The sequence below is a fragment of the Ursus americanus genome, chromosome 24, assembly GCF_024610735.1.
Source record: "Ursus americanus isolate L20-20 chromosome 24, mUrsAme1.1.p, whole genome shotgun sequence".
Lineage (NCBI taxonomy): Eukaryota > Metazoa > Chordata > Mammalia > Carnivora > Ursidae > Ursus > Ursus americanus.
In genome coordinates, this window is record NC_142150.1 from 18,230,798 (window position 1) to 18,248,730 (window position 17,933).

At 33.3% G+C, this 17,933-nt stretch overlaps 1 protein-coding gene across 1 annotated transcript in view; it reads right to left on the reverse strand.

Annotated features, from left to right (window-relative positions):
• The window catches only part of DCDC1 (doublecortin domain containing 1), a 419,738-nt gene that overhangs the window by 308,137 nt on the left and 93,668 nt on the right, over positions 1 to 17,933 (reverse strand). The gene's annotated exons all lie outside the window — the stretch shown is intronic.

Sequence of the window (17,933 nt, forward strand, 5' to 3'; positions counted from 1 at the left end):
TTGTTTTTCAAATCTGATGCAACATATTATAATTATATTTTATGTAATTTTTTGTAAGACAAATATAACATTTTAGAGATTCTACACAAGTCTGATTTTTTTAAAGTAAGCTTTACACCCAATGTGGGGCTTGAACTCACAACCGCAAGATCAAAAGTTCCATGCTCTACTGACTGAGCCAGCCAGGCACTCCTATACAAATATGATTTTTAAATTAATGTTTAAAATCTATTTTGAATGTACAAGGGACCATTTGAATTAAAAGACATTAAATTAACAGGTATATGGAAATGTTTCACCTCAAGAGCAATACAAATAATGAAATATGTAAATATTAAACTATCAAATATTAAAATATTAATTCCAGATCCTGAAATAGTTACATTGATACAACCCTTCTGAAAAACTTATCAAGAGCTTTATACACTTATAAACTTAGACAATAATTTTCATTCTAGGCATTATCCTAAGTAAATAATTACAAAGAATTTTATTGCAGGAAAAGAAAAAAATGTAATTGTATTACAATAGAAGAATGGTCATTAAGTACAGTGTATTAGGGTTCACCAGAGAAACATAATCAATAGAATATATATAGGTAGCTAGCAAGAGATTTATCAGGATTGATCCACACCATTATGAAGGCTGAGAAACCCTATGATCTGCCCCTCTATAAGCTGGAGGCCCAGGGAAGCTTATGGTGGTTCTGGTCCAAACCAGAAGGCCTGAGAACCAGAGAAGCCAATGGTATAAGTCCCAATCTGAGTCGTAAGGTCAGAGAACCAGGAGCAATGATGTTCCAGGGAAAGAGAAGATGAATATCCTAACTTAAGCAAGAGAGTACATTTGCCCTTTTTCCGTCTTTTTGTTCTATTCAAGCCTTCAGTGGATTAAATGATGCCTACCTACACTGGTGAGGGAAATTTTTATTCAGTCTACCCATTCAAAGCTACTCTCCCCTGGAAACACCCTCAGAGACAAATGGAAATAACGTTTTACCAGTATCTGAGCATTCCTTAGCTCAGGCAGACTGACACATAAAATTAAACATCATAGGGGCACCTGGTTCAGTCGATTAAGCATCTGCCTTCAGCTCAGGTCATGATCTCAGAGTCCTGGGATCGAGCCCTGTGTCAGGCTCCCTGCTCAGCAAGAGAGTCTGCTCCCTCTCCTTCTGCTCTTACCCTGGTTTGTACTCACTCTTATATCTCAAATAAATAAATAAAATCTTTTTTAAAAATTAACCATCATATACAATATGGCATAAGCTAATTAGCCCCCTTAGCATTGCTCCAAGTATCACTAACAATTATTACATTAATATGTCACAGAAGGTATGCCTATGTGGTAAAAATGAGGAGAAATGGGAATCTTGGGGCGCCTGGGTGGCTCAGTCGTTAAGCGTCTGCCTTCGGCTCAGGGCATGATCCCGGCGTTCTGGGATCAAGCCCCACATCAGGTTCCTCCACTGGGAGCCTGCTTCTTCCTCTCCCACTCCCCTGCTTGTTTTTCCTCTCTCACTGGCTGTCTCTCTCTGTCAAATAAATAAATAAAATCTTTAAAAAAAAAAAAGAAATGGGAATCTTATAAACTGCTGATGAAAGTGTAAACTGACATAATAGCTATGTAATGTAAAAATGGACAATAACTGACAAAAATGTGCATACTCATTTTACAATATTGTTTTTTAGATATATTAGATAGAAATATATTCTTTTTACAAGAAACACACTTTAAATATGAAGACACAATAGGTTAAAAGTAAAAGGATCAAATACAATATCATATGATAACACAGTGAAAAGCTGCAGCAATTATATTAATATAAAACAAAGTAGACTTCTAAACAAAGACTATAAGCAGTAATAAAGAGAAACTATTAATAATGATTTTAAAAAGTCAATTCAGGGGCGCCTGGGTGGCACAGCGGTTAAGCATCTGCCTTCGGCTCAGGGCGTGATCCCGGAGTTATGGGATCGAGCCCCACATCAGGCTCCTATGCTATGGGCCTGCTTCTTCCTCTCCCACTCCCCCTGCTTGTGTTCCCTCTCTCGCTGGCTGTTTCTATCTCTGTCAAATAAATAAATAAATAAAATCTTTAAAAATAAAAAATAAAAAAATAAAAAGTCAATTCATCAAGAAAATATAACAATTCTAATAGCAGCAATGTCCACAATAGCCAAACTATGGAAAGAGCCCAGATGTCTATCAACTGATAAATGGATAAAGAAGATACTATACACACACACACACACACACACACACACACACACACACACAATGGAATATTACTCAGCCATCAAAAATGAAATCTTACCATTTGCAATGACGTGGATGGAACTAGATGGTATATGCTAAGTGAAATAAGTCAATCAGAGAAAGACAATTATCATATGATTTCACTTATATGTAGAATTTAAGAAACAAAAACAGAGGCTCATAAAGGAAGGGAGGGGAAAATAAAATAAGATGAAATCAGAGAGAGAGAAAAACCATAAGAGATTCTTAACTATAGGAAACAAACTAAGGGTTGCTGGAAGAGAAGTGGGTGGGGGGATGCGGGTAACTGGGTAATGAGCATTAAGGAGGGCACGTGATGTAATGAGCACTGGTTTTATATGCAACTGATGAATCACTGAACTCTACCTCTGAAACTAATAATATACTACATGATAACTGTATTTAAATAAAATAAAATTTTTTAAAAATAAAGTAATATAACAAAAGAAAATACAAGAATTCTAGGGGCATCTGGGTGGCTCAGTGGGGCACCTCAGTGGCTCAGTTGGTTAAGCATCTGCTTTCAGCTCAGGTCATGATCCCAGGGTCCTGGGATCTAGCCCCACATCAGGCTCTCTGCTCAGCAGGGAGTCTGCTTCTCCCTCTCCCTCTGCTCCTCCTGCTTGTGCTCTCTAGTGTCTCTCTCTGTGTCAAATAAATAAATAAAATCTTTAAAAAATTCTAAATTTCTTTTATTTTACCTTTATCTAAATGTTTTATTTTTAAGTAATCTCTACATCCAACATGGGGCTCAAACGTACAACCCCAAGATCAAGAGTCATATGCTCTGCCGACTAAGGTAGCCAGGCACCCCAACAATTCTAAATGTTAATGGCACCACTAACAGAACTTCAAAGTATTGGAGAAAACACTGATAGAACTGAAAGGAGAAATATACAAATTCACAATCACAGCAAGGGTCGTAGAAGACTTGAACAATACTATCAAGCAGCTTGAGCAAACTGACATTTATAGAACACTCCAACCAACAAAGCAGAACAGACATAAAACATTCATTTAGACCATATTCTGAGCTATAAAACAAACCACAAAAATTTTCAAAAAATTAAAATTATACAAAGTGTGCTCTCTGACCACAATGGAAATGAACTAGAGATCAGTAACAGAAAGATATAGGGAAATCCCCCAAATAATTGGAAAATTTTAACACATTTTTAAATAACAGATGAGGAAATCACAAAGAAACAACTTAAATCTTTTGAACTGACTAGAAATGAAAACATAGCATATTGAAATTTGGTAGACACAACTAAAGCAGGGCTTTGAGGGAAATTTGTAGCATTAAAATGCTTATATTAGAAAAGAAGAAAGGTCTAAAAACAATAATCTAAGCTTCTAACTTATAAACTAGAAAAAAAAAGACTCAATTAGTCTCTACGTAAGCAGCAAAAAGGAATCAATAAAGAAATAAATCACTGAAATAAACAGCATATCAAAAAATAGAAAATCAGTTAAAAGTTGTTTCATGGAAAATATCAATAAAATTAATAAACTTCTAACTAGATCAGTTAAGAAAAAATGAAAGAATAGAAATTACCAATACAAAAAATTAAAAAGCAAATTCTACAGAATTTACATGGATGATAATAGAATATTTTGGACATCTTTATGTCAAAAATTTGTCAATTTAGATTAAATAGATAAATTCTTTCAAGACTACTAAACTATTAAAGATCAATTAAAAAGAATTAATTACCTAAATAGGTATGTTTCTAATAAAGAAATTTAACTCCTAATTAACCATCTTTTCAACAAAGAAAATTCCAGATCCAGATGGCTTTACTGATGAATTTTACCAAACACTTAAGAAATAATTCAGGTGGTAAACCAACTTGGAAAACAGAAGAGGAAAAAACACCTCCCAACTCATTTTATGAGACCAGCATTATCCTAATACCAAAACCAAACAAAGACAACAAAAGAAAAAGAAACTATGGGCCAATACCCCTTATGCTCATAGACACAAAAATCATTAACAGCATTTTAATAAATTAGTTCAAATAATGTATATAAAGAGGATAATACTTCACAATCAAGTAGGATTTATCCCAGGAAAGTGAATTTAGTTTAACATTTGAAATGAATCTATGTGGGGTGCCTGAGTGGCTCAGTCAGTTAAGTGTCCAACTCTTGATTTCGGCTCAGGTCATGATCCCAGGGTTATGAGATTGAGCCCCACTTCAGGCTCCGCACTGGGCATGGAGCCTGCTTAAGATTCTGTCTCCCTCTCCCTCTGCTCCTCTCTGCCCCCTCCTCAAAAAAACAAAATAAAACAAAACAAACAAACAAAAAAAAAACCACTGTAATTCACTATATTAACAGACAAAATATGTATATGAAAATGTCAATACTGCAGAAAAACAACAGTTGTTGACAAAATATTTGACATACTCTATAACCTAAATAAGCAGAGACATCCAGTAATATTTATCAAATTATCTGTTCTTTCTTCATAATTTATAAGGCCATCTCTCTCATATTTCAAATATGACATGGATTTGTTTCTGTACATTTTATTCACTCCCACTGATTTATCTGCCTATCTCTACAGTAATACCACAGTAATGAATACTACCATAATGATTCTGACTTTCTAATAATTCCTCATTACTGATAGAACAGTTCTTCAAAAAACAATTATTTGTTTTTGGCTTTCTCAAATTTACCAAGTTCCATGAATCTGGCTGGATTCTGAATGGAATTTCATTGAATTTATAGATTAATAAAAGGGAGAATTTATATCCTTATGAGATATAGATTTCTTACTTAGAACTTAATATCTCTGCTTATTCATTCCATATTTTATATCTGAAAGTGTTTTATAGGAATGTCTCTGATGGATGTTATCTTACAATCAACAACAACAACAAAAAATCCTTTTATAGTCAATAGTTAAACTCACCAACATATTTTTCAATTTATATAGTCACCATTGTTTCTTGAATTTGTTGCCTTCTTTGTGAGTTCACTTCTTTTCTTACTGAAGTTTGACCTTTCTTAAGTCTCCTCGAGTACTCCTAAAGTCCTAAAAACTTGTTTGGCGTGCCCACTATCTGAAGCTATTATGAAGAGTACACATCTGGTCACAGAATCAGTAGGTGGCTGGCTCAGTTCTAAGAAGTCGAACCGTATCTTTGTGCTCCCCCTTCACTCAATAGGCCTAGAGGGCTCTATAAATCCACTGGTCCTGTCACTAGGTCTGCAAATTTTTTCAGCCAGCTTTCCTGAACTACACCAAGATTGGGGTTGGAAGGATTGCAAACTCCTGTCCCTGCCTTCACACTGCATCCTTCAGTTAGGCACCACAGATTACTTCCAACCAGGAGCCCAGCAGGCCTGTGGCTTTAGTTCTGCTCACAGCTTGTATTTCTATGCTACCTCTGGTTCATAGTAGTATTCAAAATAGTTAACAAGAGAGTACATCCCAGGTACAAAACAATCACAACATATGCCAGCTTGCAAAAGAAGAGGAAGGAGGAGGAAGGGGAGGAAGAGGAAAGAAAGAGAAAAAAACGTATACGATGTCTGAAACTTACTTAGAAAATGCATCAAAAAAATGGTTTGATGGATACAAAGATGGATAGATGGATACCATTTGATAAAGCAAAGAGAGTAAAATGTTTATTCCAGATTCTAGGTGATAGGTACATGTATGTTCACTGTAAGATTCTTTTGACATTGCTGTATGTTTGAAAATTTAAGTGATAGAATATTGAAGAAATTTTTGAATGACAAAAGCCATGTTAAGGATGTACAGGATGAAATACAGCCCTTATACAATATGTCAATGGGCCGTGAAATCAATTTAGTGGGTCCACACCAGCGTTTTAATAGTGCCTCACGTGTAGTAAGGTTAAATCCTGTTTTGAAAAATTTTTGTTTTATATACATGTGGAGAGTTATGTATATAATACTGAATTGTAATGTAAAGTATATTTTTTCTGCTGTGAATTTCGATATGAAATGTATTTTTTACTATGGATTTCAATCAAAGAAGTTCAAAATCTACCAATGCAGAAGTGGTAAAAAGCTCAAAGTTCACCTCCTCTCATCTCAAGAGACTGTAAGAAAAATAAGAAAGAGGTGGTGTGGGATGGGTGGGTGGGGACAGTGTGTGGAGGGAGAGCTGAGTTTTGGTCTACTCTCTCCCAGCTTAGAGAGGAGCAGGCGTGTTAGATAAGTTGAGAAGGCTAAGGGCAAAGGGCTTCCATCTGGATTCTCATTTTATATTCTGGGAGATGACCGTATTGAGGCTGTCCCCTTTCACCAATCTTCGGCAAAAGTGAGGGGGATGCAGCCACAGAGTGAATGCAGTGGAAAAGTACGTAGGAGGCAGAAAGAGGGTCATCACCTAGCAATCTTGAGTTGTTTTCAGTTGGGGAATGGATAAGACCTACAAATTCTCACATGGCCACTGGGTAACTAAAAGGTATCAAAGTGGTAAGCCAGAAGAACCACAATATTTAAGGGCCAAAATCCCCACATTGACTACACTGCAGAGGCCACTAGGGTGATCTGGTTAGGTCACGGGCAAGATAAAGAATGTGGCAGAAACTCAGCAAAAGCCAAATTAATGCAAAACTTTCCAGAGAGCACTCCTGACCAAGCAGAGAGCAGATCAGAAGTTACAACAGCTGCAAATCTCAGCAACAAGACCAGTGATACCTCAGTTGGAGACCACATGGTTCAAAGGACTACTTTGCCTCCCTGGCACCATGGAGACTCCAAAATATTTCGTTCACATACTATCTTGAAAATTGAGAAAACTATGTACCCCTCACTTAGAAACTCCTACCAACATTTTAAGTTGCCATTGGAAATGTTTTATCGCTAACTTAAAAACAGTTGCAAAGGATGTCTCTTCTGGCATATTATAAATATTGGCATTACTAAATAAAAATGTTACATTTTTCTTTTACATCTATCCAGTGAGATTAAGTATCCATACAGTTTTATATCAACCATCATCCACTTTTCAGAGTATATGGAAAAGCTCTTAATCAGAAAATTTACATGTTCCTTTTTCTCCTCAGCTTCATATTTCTATCCTATTTTTTCCTTAACAGAAACACCTAAAAAACAACAAGGAAAGATTCAGAGCCCCTGCAAGAAGTTTATGGCACCAATATTTCAAAATGTCCCTTTGTTTGATGTCCTGTAGGTTTTTATACTCCAGGGTGAAGCATTGCAGCAGAGAGGAATGCTTTGCCTAAAAATAATAGAAGATGGGAAAGAAGAAGTGGCATATATCTCCACCGCAGGCACATTCACAGACAGAATATTCTTAGTAAACAGTACACTTTGGAAGTTGAGAATCTAGTCATTTATTCCTTAAAACTACTCCCCTCGGGATGCCTGGATGTCTCAGTTGGTTAAGCATCTGCCTTTGGCTCAGGTCATGATCGCAGGGTCCTGGGATTGAGTCCCGTGGCAGGCTCCCTGCTCAGTGGGGGGTCTGCTTCTCCCTCTCCCTCTGCCTCTCCTCCCTTCCCTCTTTCTCTCAAATAAATAAATAAAAACTTAAAAAAAATTGCTCCTCTTGCTCTTTCTGTATCTGCAGAGGAACAACTCTAGTTGCCTTAGCCTCCACTTCTTCTATAAACCCAGATGCCTTCTTGGAGGAAACATGGAAGGGCAGACATACGAGCATCTGAGCCTCTATAGCAAAATGTTAAGTGTTACCTAAAACATTGGTTAAATTAATGGCCTTAATCAAATTTGGTTTTTACTTTCCCTAGTACTGTGAGTGGCACCTTCTATGAAAGAGCAAATCAGATTTAGACAAAATTTTAAAAATACTTCTTTGAGTATCTTATGTAGTATTTGTGTAAATTGCTTACTTGAAACATGTATCTCCTTCCTAGAGTAAACTCCAACATATGTTTTTCAAACTCTGTGACCTTCATTCTCTATCCACACTCCTCAACCACTGCATGATCTCGGATGCTCCAATTCCGAGGCTGAAGAAGGCCATTAGCCCTTTAAGTCTCACATTCAAAATGGGCCACAAATTTAGCTATTTTCCTTACCTCCAAGTAAAGTTATACATACAGCCAAAAAGATACAGTGATAGAACTGACTGAAAAAGACAGTTATAAAACTTTTTCCCCATCACCAGACCATGATCCCTCTATGGGTCATAAATTAATATTTTTTATAAATTTTGTAATTATCATAAAAAATAGAACAACTATGTCTTGGGGGGTTGTTGACCAAGTTAATCTTAAGTGTGTTCATATAGAATATATCTAATGGTTTTTAAATCCTACTTTGACATTTCTTCATTATTATACTGTGAAACTCAAAAAAAAAAAAATAGGAGCCACTCTCAAGCTATGAGATGTCTCATCCAAACCCACTGCCCTTATTTCCTCAACATTAATTCTTTCCTTAATCTGTTCACTCTAATGTTTCATCATCTTTCAAAGATCACCAATAACCTTTTTTGTATCAAGGATAACTTTTTTGAAAACAAAGTCTTACTCACTGCTAACTTCATACCATTTCCTATATGAATCTCTTTTTAAAAGCCCTCCCCATACTTCAGTTAATGAATCATACCCTGCCTACTCTAACAGCAAAGATGGAGCTCCAGTCCCTTTATAATTCTGCCTTGCTGTCTCATCTTAGAAAAGTATCTCAATTGCTTTATCTATAATATTAATAATAAAGGTATCACTTATATGCGGAATCAAAAAAAAATGTCAAACTCATAGAAACAGAGTGAAAAAGTGGTTCCCAGGGACTGCATGTGTGGAAAATAGGAAGAGGTTGGTAAGAGGGTACAAACTTCCAGCTATAAGATGAATAAAGTCTGAGGATCTAAGGTATGACATGGTGACTATAGTTGGTAACATTGTATCATATAATTGAAATTTTGCTAAAAAAATAGAACTTAAATGTTCTCATCAAAATATATATATAAATATATGAGGTGATATATGGTAGATGGTAGGAATCTTTTTACAATGTAAACTTCTGTCAAATCACCATGATTTATACTTTAAATATCTTATAATTTTATCAATTATACCTCAATGAGGCTGAAAAAATTAATAATAGAGATGATGATGATAGCTAACACCTACTGACCACTTTCTATGTCTCAGGTACTGTGTTAAGAGTTTTATATACATTGACTACTTAATCCTCATAGTTTAAGGATTAACTATGAGGTAATTATTATTGTTGTTGTTACTCTTATTATCTGTAAATTGAGAGGACTGCATTAGATGGCCTCTAAATTTCACTTCAACCTTAAAACTTCAACCTTAAAACATTCATTCTATTTTTAATATTTTTTTTATTTAAGTTGCCCTACAACATAGAATCCATACCACATATTTTTGTACTTAAGTATGTATTGATAAGCATGTTTCCTAAGAGTTTCATGTGTCCATACTTTATCTCCAAAACAAGAATGGAAGCTTCCCAAGGGCAAGGTCTTGGATGGTTCTGCTGTATCATTAACCCTGCTTAACACATAGATGGAGCTCATAAAGGACTACTCAACACCTCATCATTCGAGTCTATCTTCTTTGGCCCCCTAATCTTTTTTCACAGAGTGGGAAGATCTTTTTTCACCAAACAAGGTAAGGTTAATTCAGTAACTACCACAATCATAGTCCCTAAAGACACCACACCATATTGTTTATTTATAGGGATCCTGACATACACTGAAAAGTCCTACAGGTAACCATCTGGGGGTTAGATGGCAAATAGGCTGTGACCTATGTGGGTTTATACATATACATATATATAATTTATTTTGTTTTATGAAGATCAGAGTACCTTATCTACCCAACACCAATTTAAACCCAGATCACATTAAAAGAGACTTTTTTAATTTTGTTTGTCACTGAATGTAAAATTCAATGCCAGAAGTATAATTAGGGTATCCAGACTAAATTTCTTTCTGCTAGAACAGCACTATCCAATAGAATTTTCAACAATGATGTGGCTATTGAGCATTTGAAATGTGGATAGTGAGACTGAGAAACTAAGTTCTCTTATTTTATTTAATTATAATTAATTTAAATTTAAGAACCACAAGGGGTTTTAATAGTGTACTGGGCAGTACAGCTCTAGAAGATATAACTCACCTGTGGCTTTCCAAGGCTGGATCTTTCCTGTACCTTTTACTTATGCTGTCATTCTCTTCTCTGAAACTTTTAATAATTACTTCCCAGTGAATAATAAGTGTTGATAAATGGATTCTTGCTGAATCCTTTTTCCATGTATATGATTTGCTTTATTTAGGAACTTGAAATCTTTAAAAAATGTAACTGGATGGTGGTCGGTTTTTGGAAATTATGTAAAATTGATTTTCTGACATAATTACTTTGAAAAAATTTGAAGACTGTGATAAATTAATGTTATGCTCCTTTGCATTTTATTACATATATAAAATATTAGCAAATAGTGAGTTATACTATTTAAAAATCAGCAATTTATTATTTTATTTAACATTTATTCAAGCTAATATTATTATCAACAACAGGTGAGAGGAAACCACTATATGCCTCTTAATAAAATAAAGCAAGGCAACGATTTCCAAAACACTTACACTAAGAGTCTCCCTTTCATCAATCAGTAGTCAGACTTAATAATCAAAGGTCTTAACTAACAATCACTGACAACACTGATCAATTTGAATAGAAAATAGAAAATGCTAGTCAATCCTCAAGACAGTTGGTTTTCCTCCCCCTAGGAATATGCCTTCAATACTGCTTTAGTTCTCCAAGGAAAAAAGAAAATTTCATATTCTTGTCCATTCACACAAACCTCTCAGTGAGCATTATTGTTTTGGGAGGAGGGGGAGGCAGGCAGGGGGCCCAGGATGTTGACGGAACAGATAGGATGTCAGGTGAAGATAGAATGCTGTGCCCTCTCTAACCAGCTGAAGACTCGGCATGATTGTTTTCTTACAAATAATACCTGTGGGTGTTGAAGCTGTTCAGGGAATCTATCAAACACACTCTTTCACTTTGCTGCTGTAACTCTATAAAATTTATTCTCATTTCAAAAGAATCATAGGCAATAATACCTGTAGGTGGTTGAGTAATTTAAAGAAAATTTGTCAGGTCTACTTTCACTTACTTTACCAGAACAATTCTATACTTATTTGGAGGTTTTAAAATGTAACATTTTCTACTCAGGATGATTAAAAATTTCAAAATAAGAGCCCCTCATCTAACAAGTTGTCTTAAATCAAATATAAGTAAAGAAAATATAATACTAGGATGTTTGAGAATAAAACTTTGATCCAAAAAGGAAAATAAATTAATGTTGAATCTTTTTCATTTTTTAAAATTATAGAAATCATTCACACATAGATATATGAGAACAAAAAGTACCTAATCAGTGTGATATTAGGGGGAAAATGCACTACTATATTAATACCAAATATCATTCTCAGGAAATCATTCTCAGGAAAATCTGAAGGCTGAGGTCTATAAACTTGTAAAAGCCATCTATACAAATTGAAAAATATATAAATGGAAGAATAAAGGTAATAACCTTTTCAGATTACTTAACTTTCCTTAGTAAGTCATTTATATCCATGCTAAGTTTACTTTATGCTAAGTAATATAATAAATGCAGATTTTAAAAAATTTTCTGTTATGCAATTTGCATTTTCAGTCACAAGTTCAGAGGGAGAAAAAGCTCAATAATGTTTAGTTTAAAAATGTATTTTCCACATTAATTTCTCCAAAAAATATTAAGAAGTTAAAAAATCTTTTAATTAATCAAAAAAGTGATAACTAATACTTTTTAAGTGTTTTTAGATGATTAAAGTGTTTTAGTGATTTAAAGATGACATATTTTCAATCTCCAAGAGGAACTTACTCTTCGTTAAAATGTTCATAATCACATAAGCAGGGAAGTCTATCTCCCTATATGGTCATTTTAAAATACCGTTTTTTAAGTAAGAACTCTTACTTGGCTCTTACTTCTTGAAGTAAGAATAAAGATAATATTTTGAATTGAAAGGTACCTAATGGAGATGTCAATAAAGCTCTCTATCTTTACATACCTGAATTACCAGGAAAAAAAAGGAAAACCTCTAAGTCTGATTTTTTTTTCCAAAGTGAGTTATTTAAGAAATAGTTTTTGTGGTAAAAAGTTCAAATTTAAGTCAGAGATACATATTTGACATTTGGTAGTATAATTCTAAGAGAATTAGAGAAAAATACAGATTGGAAAATTTTTCTCCTGACCTGAACAGCTTTATGACAAGTCAAATGAAATGTTCTGTGATGATAAATGTGTTATGGATAAATGATGGAAAATAAACAGTATTTTAATATCATTTCGTGTTTTATCCCATCGTGGTTTTTGTCCCTCTCTGTAATAATTACCTATGCACAAACTCTAGATGGCAATATTGCACTTACTGTACTTCGAAGAAAATTGTCACAGTCAGTCCCCACATATCCTCTTTATCAACATTTTATGTGCTACGGATCTATAGCCTCTTATTATAAGTGTAATGAAGCAGAAGTTATTGAAGCATTTTATTGATTGCTCAGATCACAAGTTTACTGCCATACTGAATTGGCACCTTACTCACTGAAGCAAACTGCTGACACCTTTTTTAAAAAGTGACAACTACATCTATTTCATGACCAGAAATCCATTTTCATCTCTATCAAGACAAGAATGCAATTTTCACTTCATTTAACTGATGTTAGGCCTGCTCAAAGCATGACACTTAGAAAAAGACACAAGTTTAAGGTTCTTAAAATACTTCAAGTAACTAGAATGCAGCTTGGTTTCAGGGAAAGAAAAAAATCAACCCTCATTCAAATCTACAAGCAATCTAATATTCTAGAACATTACCTATCAGAACCTTCAGAAGTAGTTTTCAAACTACTTGAAACATCTGCAACACAATTTTAATATGTTTAATAGTAAGTGATACTTATACATTATAAATTTTGTTCCAAGCTTTCAAAAGACATCAAGAAGTTCAAAATTGAACTATTTTGGATAACGCCCCATGAAGGTTAAATCAAGGAAATAGCCCAATTTTTGTTGTATACATAGATGGGGATCTAATGTACAGAAAGCGACTATAGTTAATAATGCTATATTATATACTTGAAAGTTGTTAAGAGAGTGGATCGTGAATGTTCTTACCACAAAAAAGAAATGATAATTATGAGAGATGATGGAGGTATTAACTAACCCTACTATGGTAATCATTTTATAATATTTAAGTGTATCCAAGCATCATGTTGTACACCTTAAACTTACATAATGTTATATGACAATTATACCTCAATAAAGCGGGGAAGAAAAGTAGCTGGCATACCAAAAATAAAGTATATATAAAAAATGAAATAGAAGTAGTTACTCCTTCAGTCATGTTAAGACCAATAAATGACTTTGACCTAAGATACAAGATATAAAAAGATAAACTTTCAATACTTCTTTTATGGAAAATTAAAATATTAACATTCCTTTAAAAATACTTTTTGCAATCAACATATTCTGTCAGCACTAAATGTAATTCAAGCATATTTTGAACTGAATCTTTTCTGAGTAGAATTATATTATTATTGGTTTGATATCTAAGTATCAAACTTATTAAGAGCGTGGATAAAGTAAACCAACATTAACTTAGGAAAAATTTTTAACAAAATCTAGAGCTTTGGTAGAGGTTAGTTTAAAGTAATAATAAAATACATTTCAGTTTTAAACTGCAAAACCAATATATGCTCAAGTTGGATGGTCATTTCCTCATCTAATAACATAAAGTTATAGTACGATAAAGTTACAGCACAGTTCCAGTTTAAAAAATGAAACCCAATTTTTGAAATAGAGACTTAGTGTCTGAGATTCTTAAACCCAATACATCAAATATGGAACATTTAGAAATAGCATATAACAGCATTTTTAAAAGTACCTTGCTTAAATTAATTAAAAAAAAAAAAAGGACCATATACCAAAAAAACTTGAATCACTCAGGCAGAAAATTATAGTTTTCAACAAACTTCATTAAGTAAGGATCTATTACAAACAGCCCAAGTACATATTTCCAAATTAAAATTACAGAAATAAAACACTTCCTAGAAGCTTCAGACATAAATAGAAAATGTCAGTTTTGGGTTTTTTTTTTTAAGTTCAGAAAATGCTCCAAGAGTTTAAGAAATATTTGGGTCTTTTTTCTTACTTCTTGTTTTTAAGTAATCAACAAGCTAAAATTTAATTTCTAAGTTGATCATTCCTTTCCAAAGTGTTGAAAATTAGGAATAAGATAAAAATTCCTCAAATTTTTTCATATCTTAAATTCCAAGAGACTATGATTTTCTTCATAATTAAGATGGTGGTTGTTAAGATATTACAGTTAGATACTCATCTCCTTTGTTTCTCTCTGAATTTCAAAAATGGCTATGCAATCAATAACAACTGTTAAGCTATGCTGTGAACCACTTTAAATGATTAAAGCTGTATGTTTATGAGCTCTTTTAGAAACTATTTTAAAAGAAAGTGCAATGCACTCATTATTTAAATGTATCCAGGAATTTTGTTGGTTGGGGGAAAAATTCGAAGAAGTATCAAAATTGAGAAGACATCTCCAGCAATGAACGTTTCCTAAAGATCACATTTGTACTTAAGATCAGTCATTCCAAATCATTATTTATATAGCCTCCTGGCACAGTTCCATGCACTTTTATGTATCTCTACAGTGTTTCTGAGGAGACTGACATATATTTTGTTTACTGACAGCAACGAAAAGCTCTATGTAAGATCATAAATAAAGAAGACCATGTTTAAAAATCACTAATATCATTTTAAAAGGTAGTGCAGGCTTGTGTTTTGGCCTCTGTTTAGCCGTGTTAGGCCTATGAATGACAGCTTCCCTGCTTGAAGCATACAGAAAGCACAGCCTTCCTCATTCACTGACAGGACTGTGGCCTTTTCACACGTTCCTTCCACAGCAGTGTTTGTCCCCAAACACTGGAACTCGACACAATGGCATTCCTACTTCAACACCCCCACCAACAGCACCACTACTTAACAAGAATGCTAATGAGATGGAACAGGCCCTGTCGCTGAAAGTGTTAACTGCATTTCATAGCAATGCGTTTATGCTACTTCAAAGATTACCAATTAAATAGATTCTGCTTAGCTCTGAGCAATTTCTAAGATGTTTCCACTTTTAAGGAAATAAATGTGATAAATGTAAGACTAAGTGACTTTATGCTGTCCTGAATATAATATCTCATTTTATATACATGAATCAGTATATATTTAAGACCACACTAATGTAGGAGGCTTAATTCAGTTGCATGCTATAATAGCAAAGTTAAAGTTAGAAACTGAAAAATGAATAAGTCGATAAACATAAAACCAGTAGTTCTGATGTTCCTTTTAGAGCTATTTTATCAGTTCATTTAAAAGAAATTCCCTTTGGGAATCCCAAGACATCCAATTTAAAGATTTAAAGAAATTTCCTTTCACAGAATCCCAGCAAAACAATGTTATTGTTTTTATATATGACCTTTGAAGTGAAATCAATGGAAATAATATCTAGAGTTCATCTAATTCTATAATTTATAAGCTTATATTTGTTAAGGAAATAGGAATCATCACCCTTCTTCATTTTATCTATCTAATGATTCCTCAACATGATCTTATATAAAACTAAATAGAAAAGGCTATCCCTAAGGTCAAATGAAGTAAATGCAGTTCAAATAAAGTTCATTAGTGCTAAGAAGGATGTTTGCTAAGAAGTCCTACTCATATTGAAGCGATTGCCAGGCTTAAGACTTTGCCACTGATGACTATACCACTACAGTGACTTTTCTAAACATTGCAAATAATTTTAAATTATATCATGATATAACAATACAAAAGAGACTCAAGAATACATAGAACTGAGCATACCTAAAAGAAATTGAAATTTGCTTGGAAATGCATAACAGGTAAATTTCTATTTCTTTGTCTTCATGTTTATATTTTAAAATAAAACCCAAACAAGTATCATATTAAAACGGTTGAGTGCAAAGGTTTAAGTTATTACAACTTAGCAAAAGTAAAAGGTTTGGTTAGGAATGGCAAAGAGCCTAGGTTTTTAAATATTTCCAAATTTGGCATAGTGTTAATGATGCAGACAACTTCAAAGACACTAAAAATGTTAGTTTTTGTTCATATTTTGTTCAAAATCTATTTTTCATCAATTTTGAGTCCTAAAGAAACCTTTAAAATCAAGGCAGTGCTAATTCTTGAAATACTCTCTTTTTTCACAATACACAGAACTCTTTTCAATCTAGTACAACTGTATATATCTATTTCAATTTTACATGTTTAGGACAATGGAAGAAAAAAACAAGCCATGACTACTTTCTGAGCAGTTTCTTATCTCTAACATCCCCACTTTTAATAAAACTTAGAAAATGTTGAAGTTTTTTAAGATTTGATTTCAACATTGCTTTTCTTGTACTGGAGAATGATCTCTTTTTTAAACATCAAAAAATTTTAAACTGTCTAATAAGTAGAATCAAACCATTTAATACCAAATAAATGATTGTAATTAAATTGCTCATAATCTATTTTATAATATCATTGTATCTTAAAAAGTTAAATAATATTTCAATGTAAATAATTTGACCAAAATTATAATAAAACATATTTGTACCAGTTTTTATGTATGATATTGGCTTAATAAAAATTTTTTAAAATAAGTTTGGATTTTTATTTTTTCATATTTATTATTATAAATAGACTTAACCATGATAACTATTAATCCCATTTCTGGATACACTGAAATTAATTAACTAAGCAAATAATCACATTTTGAGAATAAAAGTTTCTCGTGGGAAGACATTTCTTTCTAGTTCTGGGTACCTTAGTTCAAGAATTTCTTCGTTAATACAAATTGTCCTTTTCCAAACTAGACAGCAGGAGGTGCTGTGTGAACACTGAGACCACATCCCATTCTTACCTCCCCTCCCCCAGCACACAGAGAATAATAGCATGATGCTTTCAAAATATTCATTTTTCAGTGGCCTGTGGCCTGAGATAATGAGCCCAGTTCTAAATTGGAAACTCATGGTTAGAAATGTAAAACCTAGACTTTATTTAACATGGTAAAATATATGCTTAACTTCTTAAGACCAAGTGCAAAGGGGATTCGAAAAATGTGGCAACTCTATTTTTATTTTATAAATGGCCATCAGTCATTCTGCTTTGCAATGCTAGTTCTGATTTAAGATAAATCAAAGTCCCTATAAGTAGTTATAAAAATATCAAAGTCTTTACACACACACACACACACACACACACAAACATACACACATGCACTCACAGTTATGGAAAGGATACTTAGAAATTAAAGGACAAAGTTAAGTTTAACCTGATTCAAATATATTCATTCTATTTCTTTACTTTCTAAACAGACAAGTTAAATAAGCATAAATGAAGTGAGTTAGTCTTGACAAGAAGTTAATTCACAATTTCATTTTCCAGAATTCGATTAGTTTACATTTTAGCCCAACTTCTACAATAGAAATTCTGATTTCATACTGAAAAAAAAAAAGTAAAGAAAGAAAAAAGAAGGCTGAGCATTTAAATCTTCAAATGATTTAGGAGCTACTCATTTTCTTGCTTAAAGTAACTGTGTA